Here is a 19,629-nt window from a genome sequence, read left to right on the forward strand (position 1 = left end):
GATGCTATGTGGTCTGCTAAACCGCCTCTGCCATTTTTTCCCAAAACACACAACAAACCCACTCCGTCACCCACCTGTCCCACCCCACCCACCCTCACTGCCCACCCCCAACTTGGAGTGTGACCCCCCCAACATAAGTGCAAACATTTCTCCAAGCCCAGGTGGCTTCAATTAAGTCAATGCCACCATTCAACCGTGGGTCGGTGGCCAGCACCCAACGTGGGCGTGCCACTTCCACGGTCCAACCTGGACCCAGCTGTAGTGGCAACCAAATGAAAATAAACAGAATCGATGCAAATGCAGCGAGGTGTGCTGTTGTCGTGTGGTCGGCATCTTGAACATCAAAGACGGACAGCGAATGCTGTCTGCAGTAGGTTTCTGCGGTGGGCGGATCCAGTGTTTGGCCCCCGGAGCAAACATGAGTAACCAAAAGGAAAAGGATGCAGATGTAGGAGAGTTCAAGGCAAGCGGCCGGTCAAAGGCATCAAGAAGAAGGGGTGATGGGTTACTCCAAGTCCGGAGCATAGTTGGTGGCCAGACCGCTTGTAGCAGGGGGCATCATTACTGGGTAAGAAGCAGCGTTGTCATGGTCGTGTTGTGAATCAAGGATCACCAGATAGTGTGTGCATCTTCGAGCAGGATGATCAGAGGCTATACGGCATCGGCGAGGACATCCCCTGTATTGTATAGTGGTATTTGTGACTCGATGAATTTCACCGCCTCATCAGGGACCGTGAAGAAGTAGAGTTTTCCATTGTGGGTAAGTTTAAGTCGAGCCGGAATAGGATGGCATACGGGACATTGCGCTCCCTGAGCAGTTTTTTAACACCGAGGAATTGGCGTCCCTCCTGTTGAACCGCGACTGTGAAGTCAGGAAAAATCCTGATGATTTTGGCCTCTAAGCGCAAGTCCCCTTTCTCACGTGCCAGACGGAGGATGAGGTCTCTGTCCCGGTAATTTAAAATCCTGGCGATGATGGGTCTCAGAATGTCACCCGGCTTGGGGCGAGGGGACAAAGCACGGTGGGCGCTCTCGACTGTAAAATATGGTGACAGAGCCGGATTACCCAGGAGATCTTTGAGTAGGCTCTCGACAGCGTCCTCCATGCGCCCCTTGAGGGTGTTTTCGGGAACGCCAATAATGCGTAGATTATTTCTGCGGAAGCGGGACTCCAAGTCGTCACACTTGGCTTTCACTGCCTTCATGTCTCGTGACAGGGATGCAACAGTACTCTGCAATGTGTGTATTTCATCTTCATTTGTGGAGATTCTGCTTTCAGCCTCTGTAATCCTGGTTCCGGCTTGGTCTACACGTGTCCTGAGCGAGGCGACATTAACGTTTATGTCATGAAGTATCTCGTGGAAGGAAGCAACGTTTTTAGCCATTGATTCCATGGGGGTGGTATGGTCCGGTCCCGATGTACCAGGGTGGGCATCAGCCTCAGGTTCTTCTTGTGAGGGTGGCGGTGGACTCGTCTCAGCCCTCGAGACGGCTCTTGCAAATGTATCCGCCGTCTACGGGCAACGCCAGTGGAGAAAGCAGGTGATGAGGGCTTCAGGGATCCGGCCAGTCACCAAACAGGGATTCCACACCTGCCAGGACCCTGCCGCAGTAGAGGCGAATGTCGCTAGTAACACTGGGTGGGGTGGATGGCAGGCTCAAGGCCCAACGTGCAGAAGCTGCCCTCTCTCAGGGATGCGTGCCAGCCGGCAGTGTCAGGGAGGGCGCGGCACCCTTAATGGAGGTTTGATGATTGCGTGGTCCCCGGGGGAGGCGGTCTCCAAGTAATGTCCAGGTGAGGCCAGAAGGGGGTAGAAGGGCAGGGGCCCACACCCGCTCCTCAAGGAAGTCAGCTATGAATGCGGGATAGACAGAGTGAGGGAGCCTGTGTCCAGAACATGTGGCCCTCCACCAGACAATCCGGGTCTGCACTGGCCTCCAGCGCAGCCAGGCAGCCTAGGTGTCAGGGCCCCTGGCAGTCCAAGAGTTCGGCATGTATCAACGCCCTTTGGCGGTCTAGTGGGTGGCCCGCAGCCTCATTAGTGCGGCCGTGGCCCCGTGTGCTATGCGTCCCCCCGTGCTCCTCACCTGGTCCACACAGGAGCTCCGGCTGCAAGAGGAGAGGTGGGGGCGGGAGGGGTTAGAGCGGCCAAGCTCCGGCGCCGGGCCAGCACCAGCCTCACACCCCGGCAGCGCCGCCCACAACGGCCCCCAGATGGCCTCGGTGTTAGTGTTAGCAATGCACAGTGGTGCGGGAAGTTATGGTTGCCTAGGCTACCATAACTGGCAAATTTCAGGGGTTTTTAGGTTGTACTTGGAACCATAATGTGACGTTTATAAAGTTTTGTTAAGGGAATTTCACAGGATTTCAGTAGTGCAACTTAACCATAACGTCCCCTTAACAAGGTTTTTTTTAAGTGAATATATATATATATGTATATATATATATATATTAATGTGATTTTGTTATTTTGAACTTTTCACATACATATTGTTACAATTAGAAAATGATCTCTTCATTTCATCACATCTACTTCTACATTAAAAAAATATACAAAAATTAAAAAAATACTATAGAATTGCAATATTACTGAATCTCCATTGCACTTTAAAAACATCTATATCCACAATCACATCACACCAATTTTAAAAGTAAATCTCTAGCTGATAAAAAGCATCACACCCTAGAATTCATACGGATGTATGGTAAACTACATCATAATGTATAATTTAGCAATCGCTCCACATGCTGCCATATCCAATGAAGTGCAATCTGCAATGAAGAGTTACCAGCATTAAGGCTATACTTTCGAAATTAAAGACTATTCATTACATCATAGTCATGTACAAACTTTTCTAGGTTCAACATATAGAACTTTCCTGAAGCCTTACATTCTGTCATCACATGCCTATCTGTTTCAAAAATGTTTGGGATTTTTCAAATTCAACACATTCTATTCTCTCGTGGGATCTGAAATTCAGGGCCCCTGATCATTAGAGTAGGAAGTCTATTGATCCTCAAAAGTAGCACAAACCGCCTTATATTCGGCGACGGGCACAATGTTAAATATTGTTGGAATTTCATATACGTATGTATAACACAAACAATTTCTAGAAACATTTTCAATGTTGCTAGATGAAGATCATTTTTCTTCCAGTCCCACAAATTAATGTTCTATTCAGATTCAGCTTTTAACTGATGGTATAGCAAATCCCAATTAGGGAACCATCCAATGTCCTTAAAAAACTGATCATTGGATTTTTGATAAGGCCTTAAAATAGTATTGTGATCAGACCTCAATACACTTCCCATGATTTTCAGCATTGGGCATTTAGGATCTTTACCAGCTTTTAGATACAAGCTTCTGCTGTGTTTTACTGGTACGCAAGTAAGGAGTCCTATTACTCACCTCCAAAACGTTCTCTCCAACACATTCAACCATTTGTAATCTGTCAAAGCCAACGCTTCAAGTCCATACAGAATGGCAGGGCAGAAACTTTTGTCTGTAAAACATCACTACGCCTTTCAAACTGAAACCTGGGTACCCATTAGTTTATCACATTAATCAGTAACATTGCCCTTCTGTTCTTTGTTGCTATTATCGGAGTGTCATTTTTACTTACACAAAATGGGAGTCCCAAATAGGTGTATACAATGCATAATTCCTTGAAATTAATATACTTTACCACGGCTTTTAGTTAAGATATTTAAAGGCAGCTGTTCTGTGACAATGGTCCAGGGCTCTTTATTATGAAAAGGATTGCGGCATTCTGTAGCTTTTGAAGTTTATTATTGTATTGTATTGTATTGTTGTATTGTTTATTTATAGAGCACGCTGGTCCCTGTGGCATCTGGGCGCTTGCAGAGATTTAGGTTACAGGTACATATTAGGTTACAGGTACATATGAAGGAGATACAAATACAGTGTAAGACAAGGTACAGGGATACTTTACAGGATGAGTGAGCAGGTATAAAAATATACATACAGTCGATAAGATATTTACAATTCGAATGTATGACGTTATTGGTCATTAGAGTGTAGCCATAGTTTAACATTAGTCTTGAAGGAGGGGAGGGAGGATAATGCTCTTAAGGTGTCCGGTAATGAGTTCCAGAGATGTGCTGCCAGAACTGGAAAGCTGGATCCTCTTGTTTTTTTAAGTTTAATGTTGGGGATTCTAAAACTATAAGATTATGCCTCTCTGATAGGTTGTTCTGAAGTCTGTTTGGTGAATCCCTCCATCAGTAGATGGGTGCCTTGTTATTAAGGTAATTGTGAGTCAGGTTAAGTGTTTTACGCTTTATTCTGTCTTTGATGGTTAGCCAGTTGGTGGATCGTCTTTCGTCAGAGATATGGTGACCTATAGGGATGCCTAGGGCAGTTCTTAGGGCATTGTTTTGGAAGGTTGGGAATTTGTTAGTATTGTGATTACTGGTGCCCAGGTAAACTGCATTACAGTAATCCAATTTGGATAGGATTAGTGCTTGTGCAATTGTAATGCAGCTATCAGTGGCCAGAAATGGTTTGCATATGTAGATCAGTTTGCATGTGTAGCTGGTTGCCGAGGCTGTGGCATTTACTTGCTTGTTGAGGTTGAGTGCAGAGTCTAGTAAAAACCTAAGGTTTTTCCTTCCTTAGCAACTTTAATCTGGATGCAGTCGATAGTGATGGATTATTGGTGAGGGAGTTTGCATAGTCGGTTGGGGGACCCTATGATATGGAGTTTGGTCTTTTTGTCATTAAGACAGTTTGTATAATTTGGTGAATTTTATTGATAAGTCCTACATCTTTGTCGTAGTCACCCTGAATAGGGATGAGGCTCTGAGTGTCGTCAGCATAGTTAGTGTATGAGACACCCAGACTGTCAAGTATATCAAAGAGAGGCTTTGTAAAAATATTACATAAAGAAGGGGAGAAAAAAGACCCCTGCGGTACGCCGCAACTGATGGGAACTGGATCCACAGAGGAGGTGGGCGAGAAGACTCTTATAGTTCAATTGTCTAAGAAAGAATTTATCCATGACACCTCTTTGGAGAAATTGGCAGCAGATTTGAGGTGGTTGGATAAGACTTTATGGTCAACCAGATTGAATGCAGAGGAGATGTCTAAAAGTAGGAGAATGGACATATCTCCATTGTCTTTTTCGGTCAACCAGTTGGTTATTAAGATCGAGGAATGCTGTCTCCGTTCCATATCTTGGCCGGAAACCGGATTGTTGGGTGCCTAATAAGATATTGATCTCTAGATAGGATTGAATCTGGAGATAGGCGGCTCTGTCTAAGGTTTTGAGGAGAAATGGAACTGTTGTAATTGGCCTGTAGTTGGTCGGGACGCTGGGGTCCAGGTTGTTTTTTTTTAGGAGGGGTATTACTTTGAGATTGGTGTCAACAGAACAAGATTTAAATGAGTTAATGAAGATGGTGTTGACAGGAGCTAGGTCCTTTGTGTCTTCCTTCATAATGGGTGCTGGGCATGTATCACCAAGACACCGGGAGGGCTTAGTGATCTAATGATGATTTTGGCCTCACTAATTGAGATTGACCTGAATTTAAATTTAATGGATGGTTTGGTTAGGTTGTTAGCAAGTTCTTGCAAGATGGCTTCTTGGGTTGTAAGAGCTATCTCATGAAGCGTTGTTTTCTTAGCTAGTATTTTATCTTGGAACATGCCGATTTTGTTGACAGGGCATTTTGTATGTTGGTACACCAAATTTTGTTTTTGGTGCATGAGTCGTTAGGGGAAATTGGAGATTCTAATTCTCTGAGCATAGAGAAGATTTCTCTGTTACTTGAGCTAGCCTTTTTGAAGGTTTCTGTTTTTGTTTGTATGATTAGTTTTTTTTTTTGTATCAGACTGCGAGGCAGGTGAGAGTATTTTTGTTCTGTATCGACGGGTTCTTTTTACAAGTAGTTTCTGCCTGTCTTTTTTCTTTGTGAAGGGCTTTTAGACTAGAGGTAAACCAGGTATTAAGATGAGCAATGGGTTTTTTTTTCATCAGTTTTAGTGGAGCTATAGTGTCTATGGCAGCGTTGATAGTGTTATTATACAGGTCAACCAGTTCTGTGGGATCAATAGAGAGGTGGGTGGGATTGGTGATAGATTGAATCAGAGGTAGGAGGTTAGCGACAGTTATGCTCTTTTTGCATTTTGTTGGGGCTGGCGGTGCCAAAGGCTTAGCTGCATTTGTTTGGGGGCTATCTTAGCTAGTGAATGAAATCAGGAAGTGGTCTGTCCAGACACACAGTTCAGTGGCAGTGATGCAGGAGGTGCAATTCATATCTGTGACCCAGTCCAAGATGCAACCTTAAGTGTGAATAGGATCAGTGTTCCTGATAGTTAGGCCAGCTTCAACAATGGTGTTTGCTAGGGTAGTGGCATTGGGGTCTTTAGGGTCATTGAAGCACAAATTAAAGTCACCAAGTTTGAGGATTTGGGATCCAGGTTTGGCGTTGGTGTTCAGAAGAGTCATTATGTCTTCATTGAATAAACCTAATTGTCCAGGAGATCTGTAGATTGCATGCATGGTTATGGTACGTGAGGGAGATAGCACCAGTTTAACTGAGAGTAACTCTGCTGATGGAAGTGACATGAGTTCTGTCTCTTTGATAGCTAGGTCTGATTTGCAGATGACGGCTAAGCCGCCCCCTTTGGAAGTTTCTCTGTCTTTCCTAATGATGGTAAATTTAGCTTGGATATCTAGAGTAAGGGTGGGTCTGGCTGCTTTGTGGAGCCATGTCTCAGTGACAACTAGGAAGTCTAGCTGGTTACATGTGATGATGTCAGCAATTTTGGAGGCATGGGCAACAAGGGATCTAGCGTTGATCAGGGATCCTTTGATTTAATGGTTTTCCTTGGTTATGGACTTAGTGAGGTCTTTGCTGACAGTCCTGAGGATACTGGGAGAGTTTATTGAGCATTTTGATTTAGGAGTAGGTTTGGGTTTGGGTAAGTTGTGAATGGATCGCTTGGATGGTGACTGGGAGTACCCTATAATGTGAATTGAAGGGGGCTTGGTAAGTCTAGAGCTGGTTGGGTGTAGACCTGTTGGCCAAATGTGTGATCCAAAGGGAATTAGATGATTGTTGCATATAGTCACTCCTGATAGCAGTTATCTTTTGACTAGGGGTAGTTAGGTAATGTGTAGGACAGAGAGGGTTTGGGTTGTTAGGTTCCATGCCAGTTACATACAACTGTTTTAGGAAGGTGATGGGTGAGACATTCTGGGCAAGGGGTAATTTGGTAGTCAAGGATAAGTTTACAAGGTGTAAAGGTGCTGCCATGGTGTTGACGGGGAATGTAGTCAAGCTAAGAAGTAAATGTGTGATGGTAATCAGGGGTAAGATCATGGTGAGTAGGCACCAGGCAATACGGTGGCCTATGTTGTGAAGTAGTGTAGGTTTACAGAGATCTACATGGTGCGGTTGCAGTACAGTGGGTAATGCCATAGGCTCGTAAGACTAGAAAGTGCAAGATAATGGGGGTAATTCCGAGTTAGGAGGTAAGGGGAAAACGATGCCGGAAAAGGATTATCGTCATCGTTTCCCGTTACGGACTATTCTACCCTACCAGACCGTTATTTACGGCGCCGTAAAGTACCAAGTCGTAAATAGCGGTATAGTGGCGCGCGCCCGACACTCCATGCCGAAATTAGCGGCATGGCGTAAACCGGAGCTGATCCCAAGTAATGCGGACATGCAAAAAACGGCCTCCACAAGGCCGCAAAGTACCTTACCGGCATGGAGTAAATAACGACATCGCCGAGAAAGTGTTAAGAACCATGAGCAGTGTTTCCAAGAGGCACAGGGGCACTCAATCAGCACAGGTGGAGGCAATGGAGTCTGGCACAGCACAAAAAGAGCACACCCACACACCACACCCCCTCCCACACCAGGATGATACCAATTTAGCAGCATTCCTGGAGCTGGAGGCCCTGCTTGCAAGGCAGCAACTACAACAACAGCAACAACAACCACAGCCCCCACCACAGAGGATACACAGGAGGAGAAGGAGGGTAAGACAGGCCCAGCATGCCCTACTGGTGCAGCCACCATTACCACGCCGCCAGCCCCCAATCCCCCGCATCAGAGCCACCCCCTTCAACCTCACACCAGAGCAGATCCACACCCTGTACCGGCTTGACTGGGACACCATTACCACCATAGTTGACCTGATACATGACGATATAGTGAGCCTCATAGAAATCAGCACTGCCATCCCCCCTCTACTGAAGGTAGTGTCTGTGCTCCACTTCCTTACCACAGGCACCTACCAGCATACAGTCGGACACATGCATGGCATTTCACAGCCCATATTTTCCCGGATACTCAACCAAGTGCCGGATGCCCTCCTCAACCACACAAGGGACTACATATCCTTACCCCGGACTCCCCAGGAGATATATGATACAAAAGTTGCCTTCCATGCACTGGCAGGCATGCCAAATTGCATAGGTGCCCTCGACAGCACCCACGTTGAATTGTTGGTCCGCATGCCATGGAGGTGCCGTATCGCAACCGTAAGCAATACCACTCCATCAACGTCCAGATGGTGTGTAATGCCATTAAAGCCATCACACATTGCAATGCCCGATAGCCCGGATCAACTCATGACTCCTTGGTCCTGCGGAACTCCACACTACCACGCTACATGGAGCGACATGCCGGACGACGTGCCTGCCTGCTTGGTGAGTAAACTGAATGGGCCATGGCAGTGCATTGGGGCTGTGAGTATGTTAGCTGCCTACTTCACCTGGGTGGAAAGGGGGGGATGCCTACTTCACCTGGGTGGGAAAGGGGGGGGGAGATGCCTACTTCACCTGGGTGAGAAAGGGGGGGGGATGCCTACTTCACCTGGGTGGGAAAGGAGGGAGAGATGCCTACTTCACCTGTGTGGGAATGTTCAGGCCAGTACACGATGTGCACCTCACAGAACACTGTGCCCCAAGGCAAGTGACACAGCACATGACTACCTAACCACACAGTGATGATTTCGAGCCGACACCTAACACAACATATCTAACAGGAAACCTGCCCAAATACCACAACACATGCACCACTCATCTGCGGCCCTTACACACCGTAAGGGCATCCTGCACCATGCAGTGCAATAGCACCATGTCGCAGACACCTGCATCTCATCACACAGGACAGTCATCCCTGGGAGTGCATAGAAGTGAGTCCAACAGGGATCCCACAGCGTGTGACTGGTCCTGCACACCCATAGGATTGCTGCAAGTCACCATGGCACAGATCAGTGCAGAATGATGAGTATGCTACTAACTACAGGCAACCCCCCGTCACCAAAACTTGCACAACACATCAATGAATGCAGTCCAACACTGCTGCATGCATATACGATGCACATGCAACAAGACGTGAGTGCACACCATAACCCATCATGAAGAAGCTACCCCCTCCATCATTTCATTGCACAGGACACATAGCCGGGCCAGTAATGGGGTGAATGCATCCTGGTTTGGCCAGTAATCACCTGCTGCCATGTAAGACTAGTACAGTTCTCCACCATGAATTTACAAACACTTACCTTCATTCCACTCTTATGCAGGTGATGCTGGCTACCCTTTGAAGCCGTGGCTCATGACCCCAGTCCGCAACCCACAGAACAGGCACGAGGAGGACTACAATAGATCCCATACCCGTACACAGGTGGTGATAGAGCAGACCTTCGGCCTGTTGAAGGCACGATTTCGTTGCCTCAGCCGGTCGGGTGGGGCACTCATCTACCGCCACGAGAAGGTGTCCAAGATCACCATGTCATGTGTAATGCTGCACAACATGTGCATCCGTCGGAACGTGCCACTGCCCCCTGACGTGGAACTGCTACCACCAGATGATGATGAGGGGGAGGATGAAGGAATGGCAGGACAGCATCACGGTGCCGATGCACAGGAGGGACGTGCCGTGCGGCAATCATTGATCGGACAATATTTCTGACTCACTAGTCAGCTGAGGGTGTGAGGATGACAGGACATCAGGCACTGGGTGTGGGGATACATGTACACCATGCACTGTGGAACATTAAAAGACACTTGCACAATGATCAATGTCCACTCTGTTTTTATTGGATGATCAACCGGTGTATTGAATGATAAAGTTCTAACGTGTACAACAAAACCTACACCACCATCCCCCTCCCCCTCCCCCCAACTCCCACACACACCCTCCCCCGTCCCCTTCCCCCCCAACTCCCACACACACCCTAACCCCCTTCCACCTCCCCCACAACTCCCCCACACACCCTCACCCCCCTCCACCTCCCCGCACAACAACCCCACAATAGTTCAATTGGGGCAACATAGGCCACATGTGTGTGCCGGGATGGTCAATGTGCACTCCCAGAGCCAGGGGGATCCATGTCGTGGCGGCGCAATGTATGCAGTGAACAATGGACCGGGCTGGTCTGGGTGGAGGAGCTTTGTGAAGGTGGCTCCTCCCGCTGGGGCTGTGGTGTGGGGTGTGCTGCTTCCAGGGCATCTGCGATCCGGCCAAGGACGTCGCAGAGCCGGTTTGTGTTCACTGTGATCACCTCGCCCAGAGCCTGAAGGTCATTGCACCACTCCACCCGTGATTCGCGATTGTCCCTGATGAACTCCTCAATGAGGCCTGTGAGATGCTGGGAGCGCACTACATCCATGGCCGATGTGGACGATGTGCTTGGCAGGCTTGGTATTGGGCCTGCAGGCCTTCGCAGAGATTCTGCAGGGGAAGTAGGTACAGGACAGGCAGGTTGTACTCCTTGCCCTGTGAGCCCTGGTGTTTCACTCTCCCCGGAGTTGCTGTGTGCCACCTGGCTGTATGATGGTGTATCAGGGGTATGGCCAATGTCAATGGTGTCCTCCACGTTGGCTCCCGATATTGATGGGGGGCTGTCTGGCACATCGAGGAGGCACATGGCTGCATTATCACCAGCCACACTGGACTCCTCAGAGTGCAGCGTGGGACATGTGTCCAGCGGCACTGCAGGCATGGGTAAGGGTGCGGGTGGGGTTTGTGCAGCCTCCATGGGGGTTGCTGGAGCAGGTGGTGTTGCCTGTGTTGTCTTCCTGCTTGCAGGTATGCGGCGGCCCCTGACTCTGCCCCTGGAGGTACTGGCCCGGGTGCTTTCCTGGTCCTCGCTGTCATGCTCGCTGCCTGTGGGGGGGAAGAGAGAGACGGCATGAGCAATAATTTGGGGCTCAGCATTTCTACATGCCTATGGTATCACAATGGGATTACAGCGGTTTGTTGACATTTGGGTGGTGAGTGGGACAGTGATCTGGGCTTGGATGGTCAATGAATGCAGATGTCTGGGTCACTCATGTTGGTCGGAGTACTGTGATGACTCACATTCACAATGTTTACAATCACTGCCCCGTGTGCCTCACAGATTCGGCCTCTTTGTGTGGTATGGGCCATATGGGTTACAGCCTTGCACCTGACATCGGCCTGGGTCCCACTTGTTACAGCATGATTTCATTGGGGGGGGGTTGCCCAACCATGACGTGACACCTTGCCCATCCCTTGGCAGTGACTTACGTTAGGAATGCATGTTCTGTCTTGACTCATGACACTCACCTCCATCAGCGGATCCATTTCTCCAACACCTTCTATGGCTTCTGTGCCCATCATGGCCGCACACGTTTCCTCCCACGGCATCATTTTGATGGGGGAACCTGGCCCTCCTCCTGTCTCCAGAGCCTGACTTCGGTTTGCCGAGAGGATGGCCCGCACCATGAGACAGAGGTCATCCCAACGTTTCCTGCAGTCGTTGGTGGTGCGGGGGGTGTTTCCCACGGCACTCACCCTCTGTGCCACCAAGGCCCAGATCTCTTTCTTCCTGACGACGGTGGGCCTCCGCATATCACTGCTGAATACAGTGTCTACATGTTCGTGCAGAGTGTCGACCAGTACCTGGAGCTCATCCTGGGTAAAGCGCTCCTTTCTCATGCGTGCAGCACCGTTTTTTAATGCTTTGGGCATGATGCTGGTCTCCAAAGCCTATTTCTCTGATCACTGTATGGCTAGGGGTCCTGTATGGAGAGGGTGGCAATGGATTGTGATTTTAAAGATGGCCGCCTTGCTCCTTCCCGTTCCTGTGCGATGATGTTTTTTCCGGTTCCGTTTTTTAACGGTGACCGTAAATAGCGGTTACCGCTATTTACGGTTACCGCTAAGTTCTCCATGTCGGTAGTGTTATGTATGGTGCACTTGTTGCCGGTAAGGGCTTTTGGGGCCCTTTTACGGCATGGCGCTGAGGAGCGTTACCGGCATGGTGCAAAGCGCGTGCACGCAGAGTCGGAATAGGCCGATTTTTACGGTCTTGTGCCAGCACGGAAACGCTCTTTACGCCATGCCGGTAATCGCCTATACTTACCGCCCTACTCGGAATGAGGGCCATTGACATAGTAGAGACGATAGGTGCTGATATTAGTCTGTAAAAAATGAGTCTGATGTCACAGGGTACTACTAGGAACCGTTCCAGTACAATGAGCAGTGTGGTGTGCTGGGATCGATATGAATTACCTGCTGCATGGGTGATGCAGTATGTTAGTGTAGTTAGTCATATTAGGAACAGAGGCAGCCACACAATGACAGCAGCATAGATAAATGCAGAGGCAGCCACATATACAAAGGTACAAAAACAAGTAATGAGGCTAACAATAGGTGCAAATAGGCCTGATAGGTTCAAAAGGAAACGGCATAATAAATGCTGAGATAAGTATGAGGCTGACAGTACAAATACGAAAAACAGGGCATAATAACACAGTGGTGATCAAATACAGAATGCGAAGACGGTCTAAGCCATAAAAATGCAGTAATCATTGTAATAAATGCAGAGATAGGTATATGGCTGGCAATACAAGTATTATAAAGAATTGTGGTGCACCCAGGTAGATGGCCTCCAGGGAGGAGAGCAAAAGATGAATAACTGTCTGGGTTTGATGTGAGTAATAATTGAGATGGGGAAATTGATTTAATGTAAATGAAGAATTCTGATTTAGCGGTGTGTTTGAGATAAGGATAGATAGAGATGCACACAAACTTCTACATTTGTGACCACTTGAATAGGCTAAGGACAAGGTTCCAGCACATTCCAGCGAGAATAGATATTGTGCTGGTGATTGGTGTTCAGAAAATTGCAACCAATCCATTGTTGGTGTAGAAATAAAAGTTATGTATGAAAAAGCTGATCAGTAGAGCCAGAGGCTGAATGTAGATATTGAATACAATAGGGGACAGGGCAAACACCCAAAATTGAATCCCGTATGGCAGAGACATGAACCTGGGGATTGAGACAAGTTGAGTTCTATCAGTCAGAACGTAATCAATCCAGTTAGGCAGGGCATCTATTGTGCTGAGATTCCGTAGTCAGAATTAATTCAGGTCCTGTTTTACAGTATTGAATACAGTAAATTCAAGCAGTAAATTCAAATGTGCCAGAGCCTTGGCAAAGCATTAGCCTACTTGCAGCTTAAGATTGTTCACAGCATACAGGACTGCCACGTTCCTGATCTGAATCTATCTTGTAGAGAGCTGAGGCAGTTATATGAAGGCTTGCAGTTGTTTAGTGACAGCTTATTTCCATCAATTTTGAAAGGAAGATAAGCCAGGCAATCAATCAACAGTTATTTGTTTCCACTGGATCAAGTTTGGTGTTTCAAAAAAGGGGAAATCACATGCAGGGTTAGGCATGTTATAAAGGTAATAACACATCCTGGTTACAATTAGCAGTTGCTTAACCTAATTATCTGTTTAGCTGTTTAATAATTCATGAATACATTTGTAGGTATTTAAACAGATAGATGGTCAAAAGGAAACCAGAACATGTTCCAGTGCAAAACAAATCTGATAACCTTTTTTGAGCATGGTTGGGAAATGGAACTTGGGTACATTTCTAATTCTAGGAAACAACTTTAGTGTTATCACCAGTGATGGCATCAGTGATGTGATTTGTAATGTCATCATTGTTCTTATACAACATGTAATTAGTGATGTCATCAGTAATGTGATCTGTGATGTCATCATTGTGGTCATAAGTTGTGTAACAGGTGCGCAAAGTGAAGGCTTTAGCTGAATTTCAGGGGTTTTGTTGCATTAAGTTACGTTCCATTAACTAACTTTTTTCCCTTGAATTTCTGGGGTTGTTGTATTGCATACACAATTCACATTAATAATACAGACAATTCAGATAATAAAGAACACTGTTTTATGTCTAGAAAGTAAAATAAAAAGCAACTGGGCAACCACATACCCCCCAAATAAACCTGTTGTTACAAAAAATGGGTTAGAATAGGTACTTAACTTGATAAAGTGTTGAAATCTATGTGTACTGTTTATTAATAGTCATTAAAATCTTACAGTAACTGGTAAAATATTTTAATATAAATATTTACCAGAATAATGCCCATATATATGTCGAAATATTTATATATATTTTTAATTGTGTTTAGCCATGTCTACTAAGGATATACGAGCACAGAAAAGGCTTTGAGAACTCCCAATGTTTTTAGTTAATACCCTGTGCGGTTACATTTTTTGCCGAGGATCCAAACTTTGGTTAAGCAGCATGCTTATTTTATGGCCAGTCTCTTGGTGACTGTTATGATACATCTCATTACTCCAAATACCCACATTTAAGCAGCACAGAAAAGGGTAAATAATTATCGGGTGCAAGAATATGCCCAGGTACCTTTGCCCCCATAGTGAAAATCCAAAGCAGGCTCCCATGAATATACGCACAGTAGGTGGCCACTTATTTTAAAGTGAAGTATACAAATGTAGTTCAATAGACCTTCTCCTTAGAAGAAAGTGCGCAAGCCAAAATAGCATTGGATTTTTGAAGAAAGTAATGAACCCAGAAAAATAACTGGAGAGGAAATCGTTCAATAAATATGCTTGCAAAGTGTAAAAGGTGCTCACCATTTAAACCCAGCCATACGTAGTGAAATATTCCCTGGAAAACAAAATCCCAATATGAAACAAGTGCTTGTGGTTACTGGTGCCCTGAAAAGCAACCAAAATCAGGGGAAAATAACTGCACCAGTGTCCAGGATTGCTAACTCTCATGACTTATTGTGGCCAAATACTCATTACTGACTTGCCCTCTCATCATTTCCCCTCCTCAGCCCCATGTCTGGCTTTCAACAATACTCTGTTTTATAAAGCTAACTTGAAAAGTACACATACCAGAGTGTCACTCAAATATATAAATCCTTATAGAACTATGTTAGGCAAAAAGTGTAACAATTGTGGCATTATTCCCCCCATCTTGACTGTAAGACTACAAATACCAGAATGAAATTCAGAAAAAGGCAAAACAATTGGCTCAGACTGTAAAACTTACATGGGCTGACAGTTGCACCGTTTAAATTATGTGAATGCCGTGTGCGATGAGATATTTCAAACTTTGAGAACTTACAATGTTTTTAGCCAATATGCAGTGAGGTTAAATTCTTTGCCATGGAGCACACACTTGGGTTAAGCAGCATTCTCCAAGCAGTACACCCCTTATGGTGCCATCATTTTGGCGTGGGCTGATTTGGCACAGGCATTCCGCTGCAGCACCCATTTCGGCATGCCCTTTTTGGCGAGAAAGCCATTTTGGTGCCATTATTTTGTCGCAAGGGATATTTCGAAGTGGTTGATATTGCAGCCACATCAAAACGCCCTTGTGTAAATAAGATCACATGACAGCCCTGCAACAAACCTTGCCAACTCCCACTTGTGTTGCTTTTCTTTTAATTTAATGAAATGAGTTAATTTTAAATAAACTCACAGCGTTGAACCTTGGTCTGCCAAAATTAGAGGCCCAGCATTTAACCACTAGGCCACAAAGACTTGGATGTTCATGGAACTTCATGGGGCTTACATTTCATACTTAGCCTATAGTTTAATATGTTCAATGATAAAAGGTTAAGTATGAAACTTGTGAAAATCCAAGCAAAAACATCATTGTAGCATAATGGCTAAGTGCTGTGTCTTAAACTCTTAAAGGCCAGGATTCTCTGCTAGCAGTGTTCAGCATAAAAGTGTGGTTTTTTCATTACATTTTTTCTGTTTTATAAAAATGCAGCTGCTGTGTGTTATGAGATATTTAAAACTAAGAAAACACATGGCATTCAGGACCGTGCCATCAATGCAGTAAGCAGGACGGAACCTGCTTAGTTTCAAAGCAAGGAAGGATCCAGCCCCCTTAGGCCATGATTCTCTGAGTATTTTTTTAATGGGGGGCCACATACATTAGGCAACACCTTCCTCACTTTGAAGCTAAGCAGGGTTTGTCCCTGTTACTGCAGGGATGGCAAACCCACTGTTGCTGTAGAAATACATATTTTCTTTACTTTTTATTATTGACTGAGATGCTACAAATACCAGAATGCAATTCAGCAAAAGGCAAAAAATTGTCTCTGAGCGCAAAACCTTCAAGGACTGGCAATAGCACGGTTTCAAAATAGTAGACAATTCAGAGGCCCATTTGGTCACCCGTAAATGCAGTAACTGGGACTAACCCTGCTAGCTTCAAAGCGGGCCTGACCCTGATTAGCTTCAAAGCAAGAAAAGGGCTGGCCAATTCCTCTAACTGGTCTTGTAAATTTAGCTCACTTATCAGGTAACATGGCCTGAGGAGGCTGGCCCGTCCTTACTTTGAAGCTAAACAGCGTCTGTCCTAGTTACTACCTGAAAGGGAGACCCAGATGGAAATTGAGGCACTGGCCATGTCCAGTGATTTCTCACTCCCGACATCAGAAAAATAAATGCTTCCCTGCCCCCCCCCCCAAGAAAAGCTTCCAGGCTATCACCAACTGTCCACTCCCCAGACAGCCTTCTCCCATTCACGCCAGAGAACATGCTGCTTCTGTGAGGCAGTTTGCTTTCAGGTGTCAGCTATTTGCAGGCTCTAGCAGAGGCTACAGAAAGCTCTGTGTTGCAAACTCAGTCCCTGGATCCCCTCCACCTCCCAAATTTCACTCAGTGCTTTCTAGCAATCCCCCCACCTCTACCCTGATAGCATTGGTATATTTTTTAACTGTAAATATCGTTTTACTGTGTTACATTTTCCCATAACCTTGGTTATAGCCTCGAATATCTCTCACATCGAGAGAAAAACAAGATAGCAGTCATTTTATTTCTGAAAACCATGATCCTGCAATTCACCATGGGAGAAATAATTATAATTTTCGGGGAAGGTGGCAGCCCCTTCACCATCAAAGTTAAAAATAACTGCGGCACGGAATAACCCGAAACCAGGCATGTATCGCGAGTCAACACTTCCTGCCCAAGTTGTTTTGCACCCGATCCAAATCTGTCCAGCGGTTTAGGCTGTTAGCTTTGGCAAAATTGATAATAACTTTTGTATTTTTTAACAATTCTTTACAAAACTTTCTAGTTCCGGGGGGTTGAGGGGGCGCAGACTTTTAATCACTTTCGTAATTTCTGCCTAAAGTGTTACTCAAAACAAAAGTTATTAACAATAGAATTTTGAGGGCTTCCTATGTGTCTCCGACTCACCTGAACTATGGGTGGCTATTGCCGCCATATAATTAATTTGGATTATTTCAAATATGTATTTTCCTATTTGCTTTTATTAAATAAATTGTTTGTCTTTGATTTATACAAAATGTCCTACATAACACATTTAACCACTTGATTTCCAATCACTCTAATTAACGCTGTCCCTTAACTCCCATTATCGGCCCGATTAACTCCAGCATAGAAGCAGCGCAAGCGCCACACGCAATGATGGAGCGTTCGCCACGCGTGTGCCAGCCGGGGCACAAAGCAGCATTTGTGTGCAAATCGTATTCATGGATTTCCCAAGCCATTACCAGCCTTGGTGCAGTGAACATCCATTAGCGCCAGTAATGCACCCAGCACCACCCCTTGTGCAGTAAAAAGCCAGTGAAAAGTCCAACACGGCGAAAGGCCCAGCGCCATACGTGGTCCAGCACACATCAACCCTCATCGCAATTGCGCGAAAAATCTGAGCGTACCCCACTCCCGCCAGTCAAATCACGTGAAAAATGCCTTGTGTACCCCCACAAAATCATGTACCCCGCTCGCGCCAGTCAAATCACGTGAAAAGTGCTTCATGTGCCTCCGTAAAATCACGTACCCCACTCGCACCAGTCAAATTGTTTGACAAGGGCCTTGCGTATCCCGCGAATTGCGTACCCCACTCGCACCAGTCAATCGTGTAGAAAGGGCCATGCACGCTGCCATCAGCCGTGAACACAGGCTGCCTGCGGGTATGCTGACAGGTGTTGGGGGGATCCCTTGTGGTGTGGGCTGCCTGTGGGGTATGGTCATATGTGGACTGGCTGTGGGTATGATCACGGGTGTTGGGTGGGTCCATTGTGGAGTGGGCTGCCGTGGGGTATGGTCCAAAGTGGGTTGCCTGCGGGGTATGGCCATGGGTGTTGGGGGGTTGCATGTGGTGTGGGCTGCCTGTGGGGTATGGTCCCTGTTAGGGAGAATTCTCATAAATGTGCTAATTTCCCTTACCTTTTGAGACCCCCAGCAACTTCGCTGAATTTTTAGGATTTAAATGTTCACCTTGAAAGAGTGTGAGCCTTTTTTTTCCCACTCTTTTGCGTATTTTGATGTGTGTTTTACTTTTGTGTTCTTTGGAAATGGAGTTTTAGACAACTCCATAGACATCATCTCCGAAGATTTCTTCCCTTGAGCTGGTGGCAACAACCAATGCACAAGCCACCCGGATATCATCTCCATACTGGTCAAATTTTCTTCAGAGTGCTGTTGAAAACTGGATAGCCATTGAGAAGGATACCAGTTTGTGGACTTTAAGGCATTCACACCTTAAAACCGACGTTTAGCCAAACTTGTGGCTTTTTCCCTGGGCACTGCAGGAACCTCCCGACGTCCGTCTTTTTGTCCCAACAACTGAAGCTCAGGAACAGCGAGATCTGAAGGAACTGCCAGGAACAACTGCATCAGCTACAGCTTTTCTTCATCAATAAGGTACTGTGCAAACGCGGTATGAAAATCCTTTATGCCACTGTGAAAGTTTGTGAAACTTTCCCAACTTTGGAGTCTTGTTCACTCCTAATCCGACATATAACTCTTTTTCTGGCAAGCTACTCTTAGAACATTGGCAAAGACTTAACCGTTTAATACCAGAACTGTGCTATCCTATCCTAGACACTGAACCATTGACTTTGGCCCAGGCCTATTGAATTGAATACCCTCTTGCAGTGAACTGGAACTATTTGCCCTGCCTATTAAAGTAACCGTGTCTTGATTCTTATAACCTTTGTCTTTCTACCCTTTTTGAAAGTTACTGAAGTGCCATTTTGCTCCAACTTCAGGGGGCCTATCTTGTTCAGAAACTAATTGGTTGAGTACTTTAGTGTATGATAGTGTGATATTGAGCTGCTTATTACTAGTGGAATGTTTGTTTTTTAAATACATGTGTAAATAAATATATGTTCTTTTACCAAGAAACCTTAAGTAAGTGTGTGTTTGAACTAATGTGATTGCAAGTCCTTTGTGTAACTTATTGTACTGCTCACATCCCTCTCGAAATAAGTCTGGCTGTTCAGCCACTGCTACCACATAACTGCGTAGTACAGACATGTACCAAAGGTGAGTTTGTGCTTACACCTGTAGTC

This window comes from Ambystoma mexicanum, chromosome 6p, assembly GCF_040938575.1.
Source record: "Ambystoma mexicanum isolate Mex_15411 chromosome 6p, UKY_AmexF1_1, whole genome shotgun sequence".
NCBI classification, from domain to species: domain Eukaryota; kingdom Metazoa; phylum Chordata; class Amphibia; order Caudata; family Ambystomatidae; genus Ambystoma; species Ambystoma mexicanum.